The 19,325-nt window shown below is 55.0% G+C and overlaps 1 long non-coding RNA gene across 1 annotated transcript; it reads right to left on the reverse strand.

Moving 5' to 3' along the window:
* Positions 1–14,536: 14,536 nt before the first annotated feature.
* Positions 14,537–19,256, reverse strand: LOC308649138. The gene is made up of 3 exons (XR_014022014.1): positions 19,137–19,256; positions 18,298–18,411; positions 14,537–17,266 (listed from the first exon to the last, which is right to left on the reverse strand). It is a non-coding gene; the product is annotated as an uncharacterized lncRNA (long non-coding RNA).
* Between the last annotated feature and the right edge of the window lie 69 nt (positions 19,257–19,325).

Genomic DNA, 19,325 nt, shown 5'->3' on the forward strand with positions numbered 1-19,325 from the left:
CCGGATTATTGAAAAGGCCCTTCTGTGTGGTTACGTGCTTTCTTGTCGTTTTCTTGAGTTATTGGAATAGCCAATAGACTCTGTGATCCCAGCATTAGGTGGCCAGCTGGATAGATGGTGATACCCCCACACACACACCACATGGTTCACTGGCACTTGCCCCTTTGGCTCCTGAGGAGGGCAGGGGAATTCCTTCAGGGGAGGTGACTGGGCTGCCCAGGGGTGAAAGGTCAGAAACACGGAAGCAGGTGTGGCTAGCAGCAGGTGGCACAGCACCCTCCCGGGCTGGGATGGCAGCAAGTTTACAAGGCCAAGACCAAGAGGCATCTGAAGGGCTGGGTTGGCCAAAAGTGCCACTAGTCATGAAGCAAGTGACAGGCGTCGCCTGGTCAGGGATCGGTGATGCCTGGGTGTGCCCAGCACTCCAGCAATGGGCTAGTGACTCTGTCCCTCCTCCATGAACCACGTGAAGTACCAATCAAGTCTAGGGGACAGTTGTCCTGCATTCACCAGAGACCCAAGGCAGGCTGAACACACACCAAATGCTTAAAAACTGACAAATGGATAATTCCTAAGGGAATTTTTAAAGGCATCAGCAAAATGGTTTGAAGTCTGTGTGTTTGTTTACATACGTGATTTCTTGAAAAAATAAAAGTTACAAGAGTTTTCCAGGGGTTGGGGACGCAGCTCAGTGGTAGAGTGCTTGACCAGTGTGCACAAGGCCCTGGGTTCCACCCCCAGAACCACAATAAATAAAAATCAAAATAAAAGAGTTTGGGCTGGGGCTGTATCTCAGTGGTAGAGAGCTTGCCTAGCACGTGTGAGGCACTGGGTTTGATCCTCAGCACCACATAGAAATCAGTTAAATAGAGGCATGTGTTCATCTACATCTAAAAATATTTTTTAAATGAAAATTTTAAAAATAAAAGAATTTTTGAGGACTCTCCACCCCTTTGGGCTGAGTTCACCAATCATTCAAGCAAAAGAAAGGTGCCAGTGCCGTGTGCCCTCCCGGGGGCCCAGGTGCCGGGCTCTCATGCCAGGCCTACAGAGGCTTCTGCCATGTCTGCTCTGTGAGTGAGTCTCTGCCCAACAAAGGGGTGTTTGGATTTGGAGGGTTGGGCTGTCAGAGGCGGGGTGTGGAAACAACAGCTAGGATCCAACAGAAACAAGAACAAGTCGATTCTTGATTTTCTCAGTGTTTGGGGGGTAAAAGAGTGGTTTTAAATTAAAATGCTGTAGAATGAACACTGAGTATATTTGTGAGAGCATTGGGAAAGGAATATTCATAGCAGGGTATTTTTTTAAAGCTCTTATAATATTATTTCTTGAGAACTATTTAACTTTAAAATCTATCTCATTTAAAGAATGAAACAAGATAAAGTCCTTGCTAGGAGTATTACTTTTTAAAAATAAATCTTTCTTCCTCCAAATACTTCTTTTTCCCAGAAAGTGGTCAACGGACTTCAAGTGTCTTGCTGAGGAATTCCTGGGAAAACCACTTCCGGTTCCACACCAAGCCTCCAAGGGCCCCGGTCACAAAACGCAGAGAAGCTCCTGCATCTGGCCATTGCTCTTCAAGGACACTCACCCTGGGCAGGAGACCGGCATCTGCAGCAGACACTTGCCCTGGCTGGGCTGTGAGCCATTGGCTCCTCACCTGTCCTACCTGGAGTCTGGCTCAAGTGCCGTGTGTCTCCTGCCCTAAAGGGAAGAGAGTAGCTGCCCTACAGGGACCAGGTGTTGGGGCAGCCAAAGACCAGCGTGGGCCCCCCTGCCCTATAGTCGCATAGCTATGGACGGAGACTTCCTGGGGCTCACTGGAGCCCGAGATGGTCAGGACTTCTCTCAGACGTAATTGGATTTAAAGGGGAAAAACTTGAAAATCCCTGCCTATCTGCATTTATGGGCAGTTTTTCGCCTGCTGGACCAGCGGGGGTTGTGTTTCCCTCAGAACCAACAGGCAGCTTTGCCTAGTCCTACAACATCAGGCCTTCTGGTCCTCAATTCCACCGCAGTGGTCCTAACACCTGGGGAGGCCACCACCAAGGACGTGCACAAGCCACACCCGGTTAAGAGAGCATCCTCCTGACAGACAGCCCTGTCGCCGCCATCCCCCTGGGCTGCCCATCAGGCTTCACCGTCTTCACTTCTGGCCTCTGGACACCACCTGCCCTCGCTGCCCTCTGCACACCACCTGGCCTCCTTGCTCAGCCAGCCTGGCCTCTGCTGGCTCCAGCGGGGCCCGGGCTGGAAGCAGTCCTCGCTCCCGTGAACCTTGCTAGATTCCCTGTCTCAAGTCTCCTCTTTACAGTGGGCTTCTCGGGTGACAGAATGGCCCGTGGAGCCGGGCAAGCCTGAGCACCTCGGCAGGGGGATTCTGCAGGCTTTTGCAGACGTTATCTTGATCCTCAGGTGCAGTATTGAAATGTAGTTCACATGACGTGCTTTTCCAAATGTCCGCCTCACCTCTTCCCTCGAAGCTGCCCCTGAGCCGCGGTGTCGGAGCAGGCACGCGCACACTCTGTGCCAGTGTTTAGCTTTGTTGTTCCCATGGGCCCGGCCTTTCCTGTGAAACACTGCAGCCTGGCTATTTAAAACATCCCCGTAGCCTTCCGATTTGTTTCCCTCATCCAGCTTTAAAAAAAAAGTCGGCTTGATGCCGTGTAAACAGCCCTTTGTCTTGGGTTTTGGATGCTTTTGTCCCCACAGCTGGCCATGCAGTGGTTTAGATGGTGCTTCTGTCAGCTGAGGACACTTCTTCCTCTTCAGTAAACATAGATGTCTTCTGATTGGCAACTTGTGAAGTTTCGGTGAAACGTTGAGCCCTCTCAACCCAGATCTTTGCCCTTAAGACACGTGTTCTAAATGAACTTTGAGAAGCTACAAGAGGAAAGCAACATGCCTGTGTGCATACATATGTGTTGACATACACGCATCCACACGCATCCACACGCACAGGTATGTATGTATTATTTTGACCTCCAGATCTGTGTCACTGATTATCTAAAGGAAATGGTTGGTGTAGGCACACAGAGGGAGGGAGGAGGCCAGCACGAGTCTGGCCAGCACCATTTCCACTGAACCCAAGTGAACAAAGCCCTCAAGCCTTGAGGAGCGTGAATCTAGATGCTCTAGACCTGTATCACACCAAGGGGGAAGCCTGGCCCCTGGAGCCAGAGCTCCCTCCCGTTCAGGCCAGAGTGAGGTGCAGAGGGGGGCAGTGCTGGCTTTCCCACGACTCAAACTCAAGCCCGGTCCCCTTCCCTCGACCTGGCCCAGGGAAGGGTTCCGTGCCGTCTTTCCTAGGAAGTCCATCTTACCCACACGGCATTTAAAATGTCCCCTTCTGTTATGTTTGGAAGTGTTACTGCAGGAACGTGCAGAGGTGAGATGATTGGATTGAGAGATGTGGTCTCATCGTCCACCTGGCTTGAATGGAGGAGACGTGGTGATGGTGGGCAGGTGGGCGTGGCTGGAGGAGGTGGCTCCTGGTGAAGTGCTCTGAAAGGGCGCATCTTCCCGGTGGCCCAACCCACCCCCCTCTCTGCTTCCTGGCTGCCCTGAGCTGGTTTCTTTCCTCCACTGGGCCCTTGTGCCACGATGTGCTGCCTCACCTTGAGCCAAGGAGTCGGCCTTCTATGGACTGAAACCTCTGAAACCATGGGTCCCAAATAAATTTTTCCTTCTGTAAGTTCTTCTTGCTGGGTATTTTGGTCACAGTGACACAACTCACCAAAAGTCTCTTATGATCTTTTCCATCATTTTAAATTATAATCTGTTAAAAAAAATCTTCCAATAATTTTTCAGTCCTCTAAATTACTTTAGATTGCTATGTAATATTCTATTATGTGGCTACCCCTTATGGAAGTCCTTTCCTCTCCACAAGCAAACTTTTTGCTTCAATAAACACTCCTGTATCTGAAGTTCCACTGTATGCTCAGGTAAATTCCCAAGTGTGAGCCTAACAGGCAAAGGGTCTGAAAATTTCTATGCCCCTTTTCACACATGACCATATATATTTTTTTAGATGCAGGGTTTAGCTTACCAATAGGAGAAACGAGCTTTGCTTTCAGGTGATTTTCAGAGTGACCTGAAAGCTTTTCCCAACGCACACAGACTTTCGTTTGGGGCTGCTGTTGTGGAAGCAGCTGAGGCGCTCGGCAGGGCTGATGCAGGGCTGATGCACGGACAACTGGAGCCAGGCGGGGAGCATGTTTCTGGCTGGAACGCTGGAAAGTATGAATGTGCATATCCTAAAAATGCCAACGTGAGTTTGTGGGGTCCACGATCAAGATTCAGCTGTGACGTATAACTTAAGAAATGAGTGAAAGTGTAAAGCTGACCTGAGAAAGAACAAGACTAGCTGCTCTCCCAGGTACAAAGCACCCCCAAAGGCTCCCCAGGGAAAGCTGAGCTGCGGCAGAACAGCACTGCGCCCGTGAGCAATGGGCAACCCAGCGAGAAAACAGAGAAAACACACGTACACTTCAGATACACTAGGAAAAAGCTGGGCACAGGGGGGCACTTAATGACACGGGGGGGGGGGATCCATGGAGGGGAGACACATTTTAAAGTCCCATTTCTCCAATACACAAAACTACTTAAGAATGCTTAAAGTATTATTGTAAGAATATGAAAATGTAAAAGCAAAGAAGGTAATGGTGAATATTTATATGACTTGGTTGAGGACTAACTTATTTAAAGCATAAAATATAGAATAAATTTCAAAGAAAAAGACTAAAAGTTGGTGCCTACATAGAACTTGAAGACCAAAATCACTATGCTAAATTGACACTAAAGGCTTACAAATATCACTTTTTAATAATATGTGTTGTATGAAATTTGAAATAAACAAACATATCAACATCTTCAGTAGCATTAACATATCTATAAAATCTTCCCTCTCCTTTCTACCTAGAAACAGAAACTTCTACCTTTATCCCTAATTGGATTAAGGAATCTCTTTTGAACATGAAGTCTAAGCATTTCCCATACATTCATTATGTGTCTGTAACACTTTTAATGTTTTCTACTACATTTTAATGAACCATCTGTCCAAATGTTGCCTTCATCTGAGCTGAACATTCTGAGAAGTGAGGAGGCAATTGTGGGTTAGGGATAAAAAATAATGACAACTAGGTTTAACTGAGAGCAGAGCCAGAGCAGAGTGACAGATCCTGGCACCGTAGGCTCAGGATCAGGCAGAAGGGACCATCTCTGTCAGTTAGCAGGCAGAGCATCCAGCTGTGGGAGGAATCCAGGGCCTGGGGAGGAAGCCCCCCCTTCCAAGCCTGGCTCCAGTATTTCCTCCTCCCGGGACCTGAGCTTCTAGCTCCTCCACAGAAGTGAGAGTACGTGCATTATAACCCACAGCAGCAGGCGCAGCGCCAGGGCGGTGCCCCTCAGCTTCTGCGGCTGCAGCAATACCTGAGCTAGTCAACCGAGAAAGGGTTTGTTTTAACCCACAGATTTGGAGGTGTCCATCCGTGGTCAACTGGACCTGACGCTTTAGGGCCTGTGGTGAGGCAGCCCATCATGGAGGGCTACCTTATGGCAACCAGGAAACCAGAAGAGAGGAAGAGGCGGGGCTGGGATCCCCTTCAAGGGCATGCCCCCAGTGACCTGAAGACCCCCCCCCCAGGGGCCCTACCTCCCAATGCTCCATCCTGGGAGCAAGACTCTGGGGGACACGCAGGGTCAAGCCATAACAGTGATAGTGAAGCTCCCTAGCTCCAGGGCTGCTGGGGGGACCACCCACTTGAGCTTCAAGCAGCACAAAAGCCAAGCAGTGGTGCAACCCAGGGCCCAGGAAGGAGGGGAATGCCCAACCAAGGGAGCCGGAGGATCTGGAGCCACACACCTCTGTATAGTGCAAGAAAGAGCTCTTCTGGCTGTGGGAGCAGCACCCAGGGCTGACATCACACCCCGTGTGCCAGGGTGTTTGGAGTGAGGGTGAGCTTTGGACCTCTGCCAGCTCACTGAGTTGTCATGGGGATCAGATGTCGGTAAAGGAGTGGGGACTTGTATGGCACAATTAACTGGGGCTGATCCTATCAATGTGGGCTCCTATGCTCCTCCTTGGCCACTGTGAGTCCTTGTGCAGATCTTACACTGCACAACTCGAGGAGCGCTGGTGCAGGGCCTCCAGCGCTGCCCTGTGCACAGCCCACCCAGTCGCTGCAGTGCCCCTGCTGCCCCAGGCAGATCTCTAGGACACTCCTGCAGCCCACACTGCGCTTGGTCACGCCCTCTGTTGCACTTGCCCAACTACAACACTTAACTTGATGCTTATTCTTAAAGGGACACTGACTTCAAAACATGTGCAAATGAGCCCCGGGCTAGAGCCTCCCCTGGGCCCACGGTAACGGAGCCCTGAGGAGGACATGCAGGTCCCTAGACCTCCCGGCCCCAACCCTCTGTATCTCCTCTGTGGGGTCCTTGATAGTAAACAGGTGATCCTCGGTCACCCTGAGCTTGGGTGCCTCTTGTATAGTGTCCCACCTGAGTGGAGTGAGCACAGGTGTGCATTCACTGAGTCTAAACATAAAGGTAAAAACTGGCACAGAAGTTGAAATCCAGCCAATGATCATAATAAACGATGACACAGGGTAGGGACATCTGTAGCTTACTTTGAAATTAGTCGGAAATGAGAAGGAAGGGTGGCTAGATCAAGGAGTGAACGTGGACAGACATATGATCAGGCTCACGTAAGAAGGTACAACGGTGGGATCAATGGGTGGACCGGGACCACCACGGGAAGGGCCATCACACTTCTCACTTTGGCACACTTGACAGCAGACCCAGGAGGCACAGTGAGTGCCAACGTCCCCTCCTGTGGTCCTAGTGTGTCCTCTGGGCAGCTGCAGTGCTGGTCTTCAGCACAGGGCGAAATGCTGGGGTGGGGTGCACCCAAGGCCAGTCCCTCCCCTGAGTAACCAGGAAACCCAGCTCCCTCTGTCCTTTTGGGGCCTACCTGGGGTCTCCCTGGGCGCCGTCTCCCCTTGTCCAGATCCGAGGGGACGGGCAAACAAGCACCTGCTGGAAGAGTCTTTCACTTTGCTCTTCTTTGTTTTTTTTTTTTTTTTTTTTTTTTTTTTTTTTTTTTTTTTGAGGTAGCTGTTTGGATCTAGATGAAGGATGAAGTAAAATACTGAATCAAAAGACCCGATGTGTTAGTCAGTGGCCAGATCCTTGGTGTGCTCTGAAAGGCTGTGCCAGGCTTCCCAGGGCCTGGTGTGATTGGCCTGGGATGGGGCCCAGGCGGGAGGGATTTTTTAAACTCCCCAGGTCATTTTAAGGTGCAAATGTGCAGCAGGGACTGCAAGCCACCAGGGGGGTGGGGAGGGCCAGTGGGGTGAGTCTCTGTGCGCCGTGGGACCGGGGAATCTCACTTCCTTCCTCATGCCCATGTGTGCTCCAAGTATTCCACTAGAGCTCAACGTTATCTTTAAAACGCCAAGGTCAGTGGTGAGGGCGGGTCTGCCGGGGCCTGCAGGAGGAGGCTGACAGGACAGTGTGAGGAACCAGAGCCGCCAGGGCTGAGAGCACCAAGCCCCGGGCTCTCGCTCTGGGTCCCACTCGGGGTTCTGACAGCACCAGCCACTGTCACGGGACTGGAAGGCCTTCTGCCTGGACATTGGTGCCGGGTCTCACCGTCATGGAGACAGGACTCTTGACAACAAGACCTCCACCGGAGAGTCTGGGGAGCAGCGGGGGGAAGTGTGCCAGGGTCCACTCAAGGCAGGAGACGTGACTTCCATTCTGTGCCTCCGGTGCCCAGGAGGGTCCTGACAAATGCTGAGCAGAGAGGACAGAGGGCTCCTGGCTTCCCTGGCCTGGCCGCAGGTTCAAGCTGCACATCAGACTTCGCCGTGTCCAAAGCCCTCCCCATTCGGCCATCAGGACCTAGGCCGCTGGTCCAGTGGCACCCTGAGATGCGGGGAGTATTTGCACCCCCTCCCCTGTGGGGAGGTGGGGCCTTGGGAGGTGATCAGGAGGGTGGAGCTCCAGGAAGGGGTCAGTGTTCCCTAAGGAGACACCGAGAGTGTGTGCCCCCTCTCACTGCAGCTGTGAAAGGATCTGACTCTGTGTCTGGAGACAGGACTGCTCGATGGGGCACCGTGCAGAGGCCTCATCACAGGGTCTGGGGGCCCAATGCAGGCCCAGGAGGCTGAAGCCTGCCCAGCTGGCTCCTCTTCAGCCTGAATCCCAGGTCTGCTGCCAGGGTCAAGCCCCCAGGGAACATGGCTTGCATCCAAGTGGCTTGTGGCAGTGGGGACATTTTGAATCCTGCTGCAGGAGTCAGGCGGAATCCTCAGCTGAAGAGCAGAAGCAGGGCTGGGCAGCGGCCAGACACAGGAGGAAGCACCAGAGACAGCAGGAGCCCCGAGGCAAGGAGCCACTAGAGCCTGTCTGACACTCTCTCCAGACTCCACTCAGGGCCGGCTGAGAACAGCTCAGCAGTGCCGTGTGCAAAGGACGCGCGGTGAATTGCAGGCACTGGCGTCAGCTCGGATGTGCTTTACGGGTGACGAACGCGTGCTGCTGGCTCCTTGAATGTCAGAGCCATCAAGCAGCCGCCCACTGCTCTCCTGAGAAAGGCAGCCAGAGTCCACAGGCCCCTGCCCCCTAGGCTGCAGCTCAGAGCCACCCATGCAGCTGGCACAGTGAGGCAAGCGCAGGGCTGGGATGGCTAGACCTTGGTGCCAGGCCCTCTGTGCAGCTGAGTCAGGCAGAGCCCAGTCCCAGCCGGATCCTGCCAGACGTCAGCACCAACCCCAGGTCACAATGCCCAGCACTGAGATGGGAAAGGCCAGCGAGGGGCTGCTGGGCCTCCCAGCCTGGCTGCAGGGGCAGGGAGCTGCCGCCTCGAGTCCCCTGGCTGGGTGTCCTGCAGTGCTGAGGGGCCCAGGCGTGGCCACCAGTGTTCTGCCACCAGTCCCATGTAAAACCCACAGCAGAGGAGCAAGGGGCACAGGGGTCTGGACCCTCTGTGGTGGTTGGGGACGTTGAGTGGAGATATTTAAACCCAATTCTGAAAACCAGGGCCACCGGCAGGGGGACACTGCTACAGAATGGAGCAGGACACAGGAGCAGAGAGAAGAGGGATGTAGGGCAGAACCAGGTGATAGACCAGGTGCCCTGCCCACCACTCTGTGCCACAAGGCAGTGTCCCCACCTCACTTGTTGAGTTGACCCAAAGCCACCAACCCTGGAGGTCACACAGTGTCACCCCCCCCCCCCACCGGCCTTGCTGCAGACCACACCTCTGACCTGTGGGTTGTGGTGATGACGGTGGCCTGGGCCACTCTCCGGGGACCTGAGGCCACTTTGGCTGACGACTCAGACTCTTCACGTGGACCTGCAGGCGTCCCTGGAGACTGGAGCAGGATGGAGAGACCTGGCCTCTGTCTTCACACTGTGTCCTGCGCTGCCCTGACCGGAGCCAGGTCTCCCTGGCTCTGAGGTAGCCATGTTGAGCTTGGAGTCACGTTTGTCTGGAGCCACGGCAGGGGGACGGCTTGACCTGGACCTGCCTGGAGTCCCCTCCCCTCTGACGTGAAGACACCTGCTGGCCACCATGCCCAGAAACACTGGCCCATGGAGCAGTGAAGAGAGGGCACTGAGCTCCTGAAAGGCCTCCCCCTGCCCCCAGAAGGGACCCGAATGTCCCCCCTTTATGAGCCACCCCCAGTGCTCCGAGCCTGAATCTGCAGCCACTCTCAGGGGCAGAGTCCCCCTCTGCACCCTCTGACCCCTGAACAAAGCCGTTTTTCTCCCTAGCACCGTCCCTCAGGCACTGGGTTTCCATGGGACATAGCTCCAGACCTGGACTGGGGGCACGGTCTCCCTCTGCACACATGTCCCCCCATCCCCTCAGCTGGCGGGGGGGGGGGCTGGACTTCTCCCCTCTCCCTGGGATTCTCAGCCCTGCCCGGGCTGCTGCCCTCCAGGGCTCTGTGAGTGCACGTGAATGAAGGGGACTGGAGCAGGTGGAGAGACCTGGCCAGTGGTGAATGAGCGTGAGGCTGGACAGCAGCTGTGAGCACTGCCCAGGGCAGTCACGAAGCAGCTGGGAAAACGTCTGCCCCACGCAGGACAAGCCCACACGTGTGCAGGGACATAGGTGCAGTCTGTGGACTGAGACACACTGTCCCCTCCAGAGTCCATGCTTACTTCCTCAGGGCAGATGGGACTGGAGAGGACTCTCCTCTAGGAGTCCACCAGGAAGCCCTGAGCGTCTGCTGCCTGCGGGCCTCCTGACCTCCAGGCTTTCCCAGCATTCCCAGAGCGTGCGCTGCAGTTCACTCTCTCCTCCCACTCAGCTGGCGCCAGGAAGGGGTTCTGAGCCGTCCTGCTGCACAGCCACCTCTCCCTGTCCTGTGCCTCCCACACGTCCAGGCCAAGCCCTCGGGCTGCCTTCCTCACATCCTCCTCGCAGCCCCTGGTCCCCTCTGCCACTGAACCAGGAGGGTAACCTACAGAGCACAGAGGCAGGGGGCCAGGCAGGAAGGGGGGACACAGTGACCACTTTTCAGAGCCTCCAACTATAAGACAATGAAATGTGGGGCTGCTGGCAGGGGCTGCTTCCCAGGCGGAGGCCAGGCAAGATGCTACTGCTCTGGCGAGACCCCAGTCCACAGGCGCGCCCCAGATGAGCTCTCTCTGAGCAGTGTCCACCTGGCACTCAGTTCGCAGGCCACCTCCTGCTGCTGACTCAGGAAGGAAGTGGCCCTGGTGGTGTCGTCACCTCCTACCACTGCTCTGGACGCACGTCTGTCTGAGCCCTCCCCCTGGTGCTGGCCGGGGAAGCCTGATGAACTGCTTTCCAAGCCTCTGCTTTGGTTTCCACCCGGGCTCAACAAGTCCTCATACAGAGCACAGGAGAGCTCACCCCAAACAACAAAGCCCAAGTCGGGGGACCGAGGGATGGGGTGTGGGGAGCTGCTGTGGCTGTCTCCGGGGTCTGCCTGGCCCACCAAGCGGCTCAGAGAATGTGCAGCAGCCTTGAGATGCTGGCTGGGCCGAGGCCTGGGCCAGAGGGCTGCTTGGCCGTGGCTGCCAGGGCCTCTGGCATGTGCACAGCCCATCAGTGACTCCCAGGGAATCTGAGCACCCCCCCCACTGGCATCTTGTGAGGGTGAGACCAGCGTAAAATGGCACATGAACCACAGAACTGCCAGTGGTTCACTGTGCCCATGGTGTGGAGATTCCTTGGCAAGTTGGAGGAGAAAGGAGCTTAAAGGCAAACCCTGCCTGCCCTATCACGTCTGCTGTATGGACCCCCGGAGGAGGGTCCTGGGGAGCCGCGGTGCTGAGCAGTGGGCTGTGCTCAGCACACACAGAGGCTGGTCCAGGGCCCAGCAGACACGCGCTGCAGCTGCACTCTACGGCCGAGCTCTCACAGTACCAGGCAAGTGCAGCAGTGTGACTTCTGCCTGTAGCTCAAGGACACTTCCATCCTGCCAGCTCTTCAGGAGGGACGTGGCCGGCACACACTCCTCCCCTCTACTCTGTGCTGCCTGCCAAGCTGTGTCCATCTTCCCTGGGGCTGGGGGCTTCCAGGAGGCCAGGATGTGCTGTCAGTACCAAACACGGGAGATGGGAACAAGCTGTTTGTAGAAGGTGTCACCTCAGCATTGCTAACACACGGGAAGGCCTCTCCGGCTCTGCAGCCGACAGAACTGATGCTTCACACCCCAGAGCTGGTGCTACCTCTGCCTCCCAGGCCAAGGATCAGAGGGATGTCTTCCTGCCGCAAAGGCAAGGAAATGCCCAGGGCTCCTCACCTGCCCTCTGCAAGTCCTCTGCAGGGCCACGTGCACAGGCAGCTGGGATGTGATAGCTTGGACGTTGGCTCTGGGACACCTTTCCTACAGCCAGGTAGGGTCTCACTCTTTGGTGTTAGCGCTTGCATCTCGCACCTCCTGTGAGAACTTTAGTAAGTAAACATGGGTGCGAATGTACTCTAACACTAAAGGGCTGTACCTACCATTCTTCCTCCCTCCTCCCAGCGTGTCGGGCCACCTGCAGGGGTGGAGGATGAGGGAAGCTCAACACACAACGTCAGAGCCCATGCAGGCGTGTCCTCATGCACGTGGGGACAGCAGTGGCAGGAGCAGACTGGGTGGTGAGATGAGCAGAGGTACTGAGGGCAAGAGCAGGCACATCAGTATTAGATAAACGGGGACAGGGGGACAACCAGACTCTCTGAGGTCCTAGAGGAGAACTGGAAGTCCTGGTGTGGACTCGTGGTTTGCCACGTGTGAGTCAAAGCAGACATGGATGTAGTCATCCATGGGCGTGCAGGACAGGACTTCTCTCCTTGGAAAGTGGCACGTGAGCCTGGAATGTGCTGGAACAGTGGTGTGGGCATGAGAAGGTGCCAGGTAGAGGCCTCCTAGAGTGAAGCAGGAAGCCGGGCTCCATACCGACTCTCACTAAACGAACACGTGGGAAGTATGAGGATGTTTACATAGCATGGTAGTGACCACCCAGAGAAAGCAGTGGAGAAGCTAGCTACCCAGACCAACCACCTGGCAGGACACGCCCGGGCAGCACAGCCTCCGGCCCACGAGGAACCTGCCCTGGGGACTGGTCGAGAGAGGCTGGCTGGAGCAGGCTCAGGCAGAGGAAGTGTGCTCGTGGGAGTCCTGGGCACACTCCACACTAGAGGAGACCACAGGCCCCACAGCCCGCCACCACGTGCGATCCTGCTCATGTGCTGGCCATCCGGGCATCACTGAGCAACTGGTGTGAACAGAATGAGGTTAAGGATGGGCGAAGTGATTTGTCGGGGTTGATTTCTCAATGCACACAGCCATGTGTGAGGGTAAAAGAGTGTCCTTTGTAGAAAACACCCTGAATATTGGGGGTGACCGGTAACAGGTCAGCATGCACTTCAGTGCTTCCCGGGGAGGAGTTCTCTGCACCACATTGAGACTCTCCTGAAAACCTCGGTGCAGTATCAGGCAGCCAAGTGTCCCTGGGGAGAGCCTGGCAGAGCAGAGGCTGGGTGCCAGCCTCCCTTATCACCACACACCTTGGTTCCCACCTCTGCTGCTCAGGCTGGGAGTGACATCCATTCTGAGAGCACCATTCCCTGGGAAGTGAGGGCCATCTGGGAAGCCCCGCATGAAGGCCTATGCCAGAGCTGCACTGCCCTCAGCAAGGAGCCCCCGGAAGCAGTCAGTGTGGGAAGGCCCAGGGGCTGGGCGGCAGATGCACACACGAACTGCAGAGGGTGCCGCCTTCGAGCAAGGTCTGAGTGGGCCAGACGTCCCCCTGCGAGCAGAACGTGTGTGTGTGTGTGTGTGTGTAGAGAGAACTGTCCCAAGGAATTGGTCAGGCAGCTATGGAGGCTAGCAAAGCCAAGACCTGTGGCTCAGGTCCGTAGGTGGCCCATTGGAAAATTCTCTCTTGCTAGGGGCTCAGCCTTGTTCTATTCTGGCCTCCAACAGACTAGAGAAGGCCCTCTGTGCTGGGAAGGCAATCTGCTCTCCTCAGAGTCCACTAGTTTTATGTTAATCTCATCCAAAAACATCCTCATAGAAACATTCAGAAAAACATTTGACCAAATGCCTGGGCACCTCAAGTTGACACATAAGACTAACCCCCGCCCCCAGTAGATAGAGGTGTAAAGATCGGAGGAAGAGCAGAACCCAGTTTCAATTCTTCTGGACCAATTTTCACAGAATTTCATTATTTTAATGCAAATGAGGTAAATTGCCTGAACTTCAGTTACAGTCAAATGCTGGTCGCAATAATGTACTCCAAACACTCTTGTTCCGGTTCCCTGCACTGCCACATGTAAGGAAAGGGATGAGGACCCACAGAAGCACTGAGAATTACATGACAGCCAAAAGCCACTGGCCTCACCTTAAGAATCAATAACCAGAGGGCTGGCACTCGGCTCAGCAGCAGGTCACTTGCCTAGCGTAAAGAGGCCCTGGGTTCCAGGCCCAGCACCACAGGAAGAAAGAAATGAACAAGTAAATAAATAAAACAAGGGTCTGTTGAAGTTTAAGGAAGAAAGTGTGTCAAGACATCACAGCAGCATTCAGAAAAGCAGAAGCAAGAGCTCCCACTGTTTGAAGAATTTTATATTCACAAAATCCGCTCACCTGAGTGAAAGCCTACCTGCCCACTGGCTCCTGGCGATGACTTCGGAAATCATCACACGTATTTCCTAAGTGATGTTCACAGGCTGTGACTAATCTGAAGAGCAAAGGAGCAGCACACAGCTCCAGCCAGCGTGAGGAGGGCGGGCAGACCGGGGCAGGGCAGACTCCACACATATCCCTAGACTCAACTCACCACGAGGCTATTTCATTCAAAAGTCCCAACCGTACTTGGTTATGCCAGATTTGGTGCAAGGCAAATTGGCCACATCCAAGAAGCTCTGTTGCTTCAAAGAAGTCTCAAGCCCTTCTCAGGGCCCTGACCCTTGGAAGGCAGTAGTGTGACCCCTGTGCCAGGTTTTCAGCCCCAGGAGAAGTCTGCTCTACCTGCTCTCACTGATGGAGAGGTGCGGTCTGCAGGCCCCACTGTCTGGGGAGGTGCCCTGGGGACTCTGCTTGCCAAGCCACATGCTGGCTGCGTGACATGAGCTGGGCAAACACTCCCCCCAAGTCCTGTAGTGGCCCTCTCTCCTACTCCCCAGAATAATGGGGGAAAGAATATGTACCCACAACCCAAATTTGGCTGATTTTTAAACTCACTCCATAATAGTTGCATTCTCCACCAGCAGAAGTCCCCAGAGCACATAGGAAGGGTCTGAGCAGAAGATTCGGTACCTTGTGCCTTTTCAGAGCCACATTCAGGGCAGGGTGGCTGCTGTGCTCCATGCCAGGATGGAGCAGGACCCCAGAAGTCCTGCCTTGCAGACGGAGCCTCCTAGACTTTGCACCTTGCTCTCCAAAGGCTGTGCCCTTAGGGCTGTGTCTACTGCTGCTTCTTAGAGAGTCTACAGGCCCTGCTGTTGGAGGAGTGTGCTGGGACCTGGCAACCCCTCTACACCTCACTGATAGGGTGTGTGTACCCCACTTGTGTCCGTCAAGATACCGCAATGGTAACCTCCTGCTCCACTGAGCATTCCACTGTGGGCCCCTGGGGATCTCTGGCCCACCTTCCCTTGCTATTTGCATGTTGGGCCCAAAGGAGAGGGCCATGAAGAAACGTTCAAGGCCCCATCTCAAGCCTCCATCTCAAAGGCAAGAGAGAGCCGGGTGACGTGTGTGTTCGGCAGCTGCTCACCTTGGCCAGAACCCAACGGACATCTCGAGTTTGCCCAGCAAGGCAGCACCAAGGGCTCCCCCAGCACACGAGAGACGGCGGGAGCAGCACTGCTGAGAAGCAGAGGCCATTACGTCTCAGTCCCCTCTGCAGACACCACAGCATGCCTGTTGTGACTGAAGCATGCTCACCAGCTTTCTGGATGTTCAAATGCTTGCTTGAGTGTGTGCGCTGGGACCTTCCCAGGGCCTTGGGCTCCACCACTGAGCTACACCCCAGGTGCTTTTCTCAATGCCTGCATCCTGCACATGCTGTTAGAGGAGACTGCTCTCCTGTGTCTGTAAAGTAGCCAGGACCGCAGTTGTCAGAGTTGTGAAAACTAAACAAGAACACAGTGTAAATGCCCAGCATATGCACCTTAGACAATTGCCATGCACTATTATTAGGGAAAAAAATAAAACTGATCCTTCCACTAGAATCCTGGGGTGGGTGAGAGGGGCCGCTTGGCTAGGGGGGCGGCTCGGTGGTAGAGTGCTTGCCTAGCACACACAAGGCCTTGGATTTGATCCCCAGCACCACAAACACCAGCAAACAAAAGGAAAGGTACCACTTGTCCTTGTGAATCCTGTTATAGAAAATAAATAGTAGAGAATAATGAGCTTACGGAGACTCGGCTTAGGGAGAAGTTGCTTTGTTACCAGGGAAACGGCTCAGATCCACCCTCTGATGAAATGGAGGCTTGGCATGGCTAAGAAAAAGCCACTTCGTGGAGGAGACAGAGCCCAGAGACCTGTGGCCCTGACCAAACTATCTGAAGTCACGTGCCCTCAATTACTTAAGCCACTAGTTGGCTTCCTTAAGACAATCTCCTATTTGTTGTATGTTATGACTGTAGGTGCACACTGCACGCGTTCACTGGTGCCTGAGAACGTCCTGGGCCAGCGCACATTGTCCCCATGGAGCCCCACAAAGACCACCTGGTTTCCAGCTATCACCATAGATCAGATTCTCAGTTGCAGCAAAGTTAAAAGTCACTCACTGATGTAAGTGGAGCAGCCCACCTGGGTGGAGACCGGCTCTGTTCTGCCACAGACATCAGAGAAACCACCCAGGCGACTTTCACGCTTTCACAAGGTACCAAGCACTCAAATGCCAGAGGCCAGCTGAGTTTTCTTGCTTAGCTGCTGTGTGGCCCTTGACATGTGTCTCCCTGTTGGTCTGTTGCCTCTGTCCTTCCTCCACCTACGAGGCCCACTTGGCTGTGCTGGACACTGTGGCAGCATGAGGAGTGGCATCTCATGGGGACATCAGCGTGCCCCCAAACCTAGAGCAGAGCCGGCGAGGCCCTCCCCATGAAGGGCCATGTGCAACCTCGGCTGGTAGAAATCGGGCTGGTCCCACTTGTCAACAGCAACAAAATGAATAGCAGTTACTGCAGACTTCCTCCTTGGAACAGAGGGCTGGGAGTGTGTTCGGCCCCCACAGGTCTGAGCAAGGGCTCGCCAGCATCAGGTCACACGGCATCTGATGCTCTCGGCCTCATCCATCTCTAACTTTCTCACATCAGCTGAGCCTGAAATGCTAATTCTGTGCTTTTTGTCTAAAGTAAATGGAAGACTCATTACAGTCACTCAAAAAAACCCCCAGAAATTTCCATCACAAAAATTACATAAAATTGCAGTATTTCTCATTGCCTGTCAAAGATTTTGCTGAGCCTAAGAAAATCCCAGCTACTGCTCCTTCTGTGGGAAATGTAGCTTGTTCCTAAACGATGCAATCAAGTTGTCTTCTTACAAAGTCGATTACTAATCTGGGGCCCATCCTGGTGGACTCACGGGCAGATCTTGTGACAAACAGCAGTGTTCTCAACTCCACTGTCCCCAGCGCTCGCAGGATGAACAACACAGCCTGTGCGTTGAATTCTGGAGTAGTATTTATAGTCTAGGGTTCGAGTTCCTGGTTAAATTCCTTTTATCCCTGTCCAGAAGTCACAGAAACGCTGAGGGGGTCAGTTTTGGGCTCTTTGCATCTGGGCATGGAGAGAAGCGGAAGGCTGCGGGTCCTAAGTGTGCAGTGTGGCTGTCTTCTCCAGCCTTCCACCCATGGACGAGCTCAGGAACAGTGGGCCAGTGCTTCTTGCCCCCACACCGTGGTGGCCTCAGGGAGCCCAGCTAGACAAAGCCCTGACCTGACAGGCAGGGACGTGGGGCCTGCGGCCCTCCCTCCCCGGGCTCCTGCTCAGAGCTGTCTTGTCACACAGCCTTCCCTGGCCACCGCCTCCTGCACTCCTCCCTCCAACCTCTCCCACCATACGACCCATTTTATTTTATTCATTTTATTTTATCCCCTGTTTGCCTGTCACCCTCCCCACCGGCACGGGAGCTCCAAGAGGAAAATGAAAGCCATAATGGAGGCCGGCTGGGGGTCTGCAGGAGGTCCTGCTAAGGAGCTCTGAGCTCGGAGCTGAGCTAACACTGGGAGGCAGAGAGTGTGCTAGGAAGTACTGCTCCTGGGGGGTGAGATCAACACGAAGCCCGAGCTCACTCTGGGGTCTCCTGGAAGGACTGGGCGTGGGGGGCTGTGGGAGGAGCTTCCGGGGAAAGCTGCCCAGCTCTGAGGACACGACAGCTGGGGGTGACGACGCCCCAGCCTGGCGGGAGGCTCTGCCTTCTCAGGAACAGTGGACCGGCGCTTCTTGTCCCCCACACCGTGGTGGCCTCAGGGAGCCCAGCTGGACAAGGCCTTGACCTGACAAAACCTGGACCTTCTAGGTGGGAAGAGCGCCCTAAACGGGCCACACCCCGCTCCAAGGCACGGAGGCAGCCCCGGGTGAAGCCCAGGCAGGGCTCCAGGGTGTCAGGGGCCCACAAGTCTTTGTTGATGGCACCCTCCCACCACTTCCACACTTCCAACTCCACTGCCCCTCCAGGTCTAGCCCCGGGGTCCTCTTCCACAGTGCTGCAGGGACCTTCAGGCAGAGGGACCCCTCACTGAGCACCTGGTGGCTGCCTCAGCTCCCTGTCCACAGGACATGCCAGGGCCTGACTCCACCCCACTCACCTGTCCCTTGCTTCCTCAGATGAGGCAGGCTCACTCCTCCCTGCCGCACTGACACAGAGGTCAGCTGGTCGCAGCCGGCCGAGTGAGCTGAATTTGGAAGCACCCCAGGCTGACCTGTCATGAAAATGGGCTTGGACCTAGTGTCCTTCCCAGGAGCCCTGCCCTTACCTGGTTTAGTCCACTGCTGAGAGCCTGGCTACCATCTGCTGCCGCGCACTGGACCCAAACATTAGCACACATCCCATCAAGAGCTCTTTCTGAGGGCACCGGTGGTGTGGGCTGCGTGCCCCTCAGGCTTGCCACACCCCACCACCCTAAGACAGAATGACAATGGTAGGCTCAGCTGGCATGACCCCACTGCAGCCCTAGGCTGCTCTCAAGAAAGGCTCAGACCAGGATGACAACTGTGCCTTGTTTTTAAAAAATAATGGTTTATTTAAAATGCACAGGCAGACTTTGACACCGTCTAAGGAATGTTCAGCCCTGCCTTCCTCGACCTTCCCAGGCTAAGGCAAACGCAATCCAAGAGGACCTGTCCAAATTCGTCAGCTCCTCTGAAGACACTGAAGTGGAAACCCTCGACCTGAGCTATGACCTTGCAAAACCAAAGAAACGGCACCTTCCCGCGTGCCTCAGGCCCAAGTGTCCCTGCTGAAGCACCCTGAGGGGGAGGAGCCCTGCTGAAGCTGCCGCCTGCCCTCACCAACCTCTCAACAAACCAGCCAGGCCGGCCAGGCAGGGACAAGCAGCACTCTGGACAAGCAAGCCAGGCGGGGGCAGGGGGCACTGGAGACAGGCAGAGGAGGGAGAGAGGGACGCGGACAGGTGGAGGGACCTACGTGTGGGCCACGTCCCTGGGGGCACTCTGCCCCTCGCCCCACCCAGCACACAGGCAAGATCCAAGTCCCTGATCACACCACGTGGGATCTGAGAAGCCATCGGGCATCTAGGATGGAGCTCGTGTCCTGCCCCATGAAGCCCCTGTCTCCTGCCACTCGCCACGGCTTCCTCACCGCCCCACCTGCCTA

The sequence above is a fragment of the Spermophilus citellus genome (genome assembly GCF_964194105.1).
Source record: "Spermophilus citellus genome assembly, chromosome: 5".
Lineage (NCBI taxonomy): Eukaryota > Metazoa > Chordata > Mammalia > Rodentia > Sciuridae > Spermophilus > Spermophilus citellus.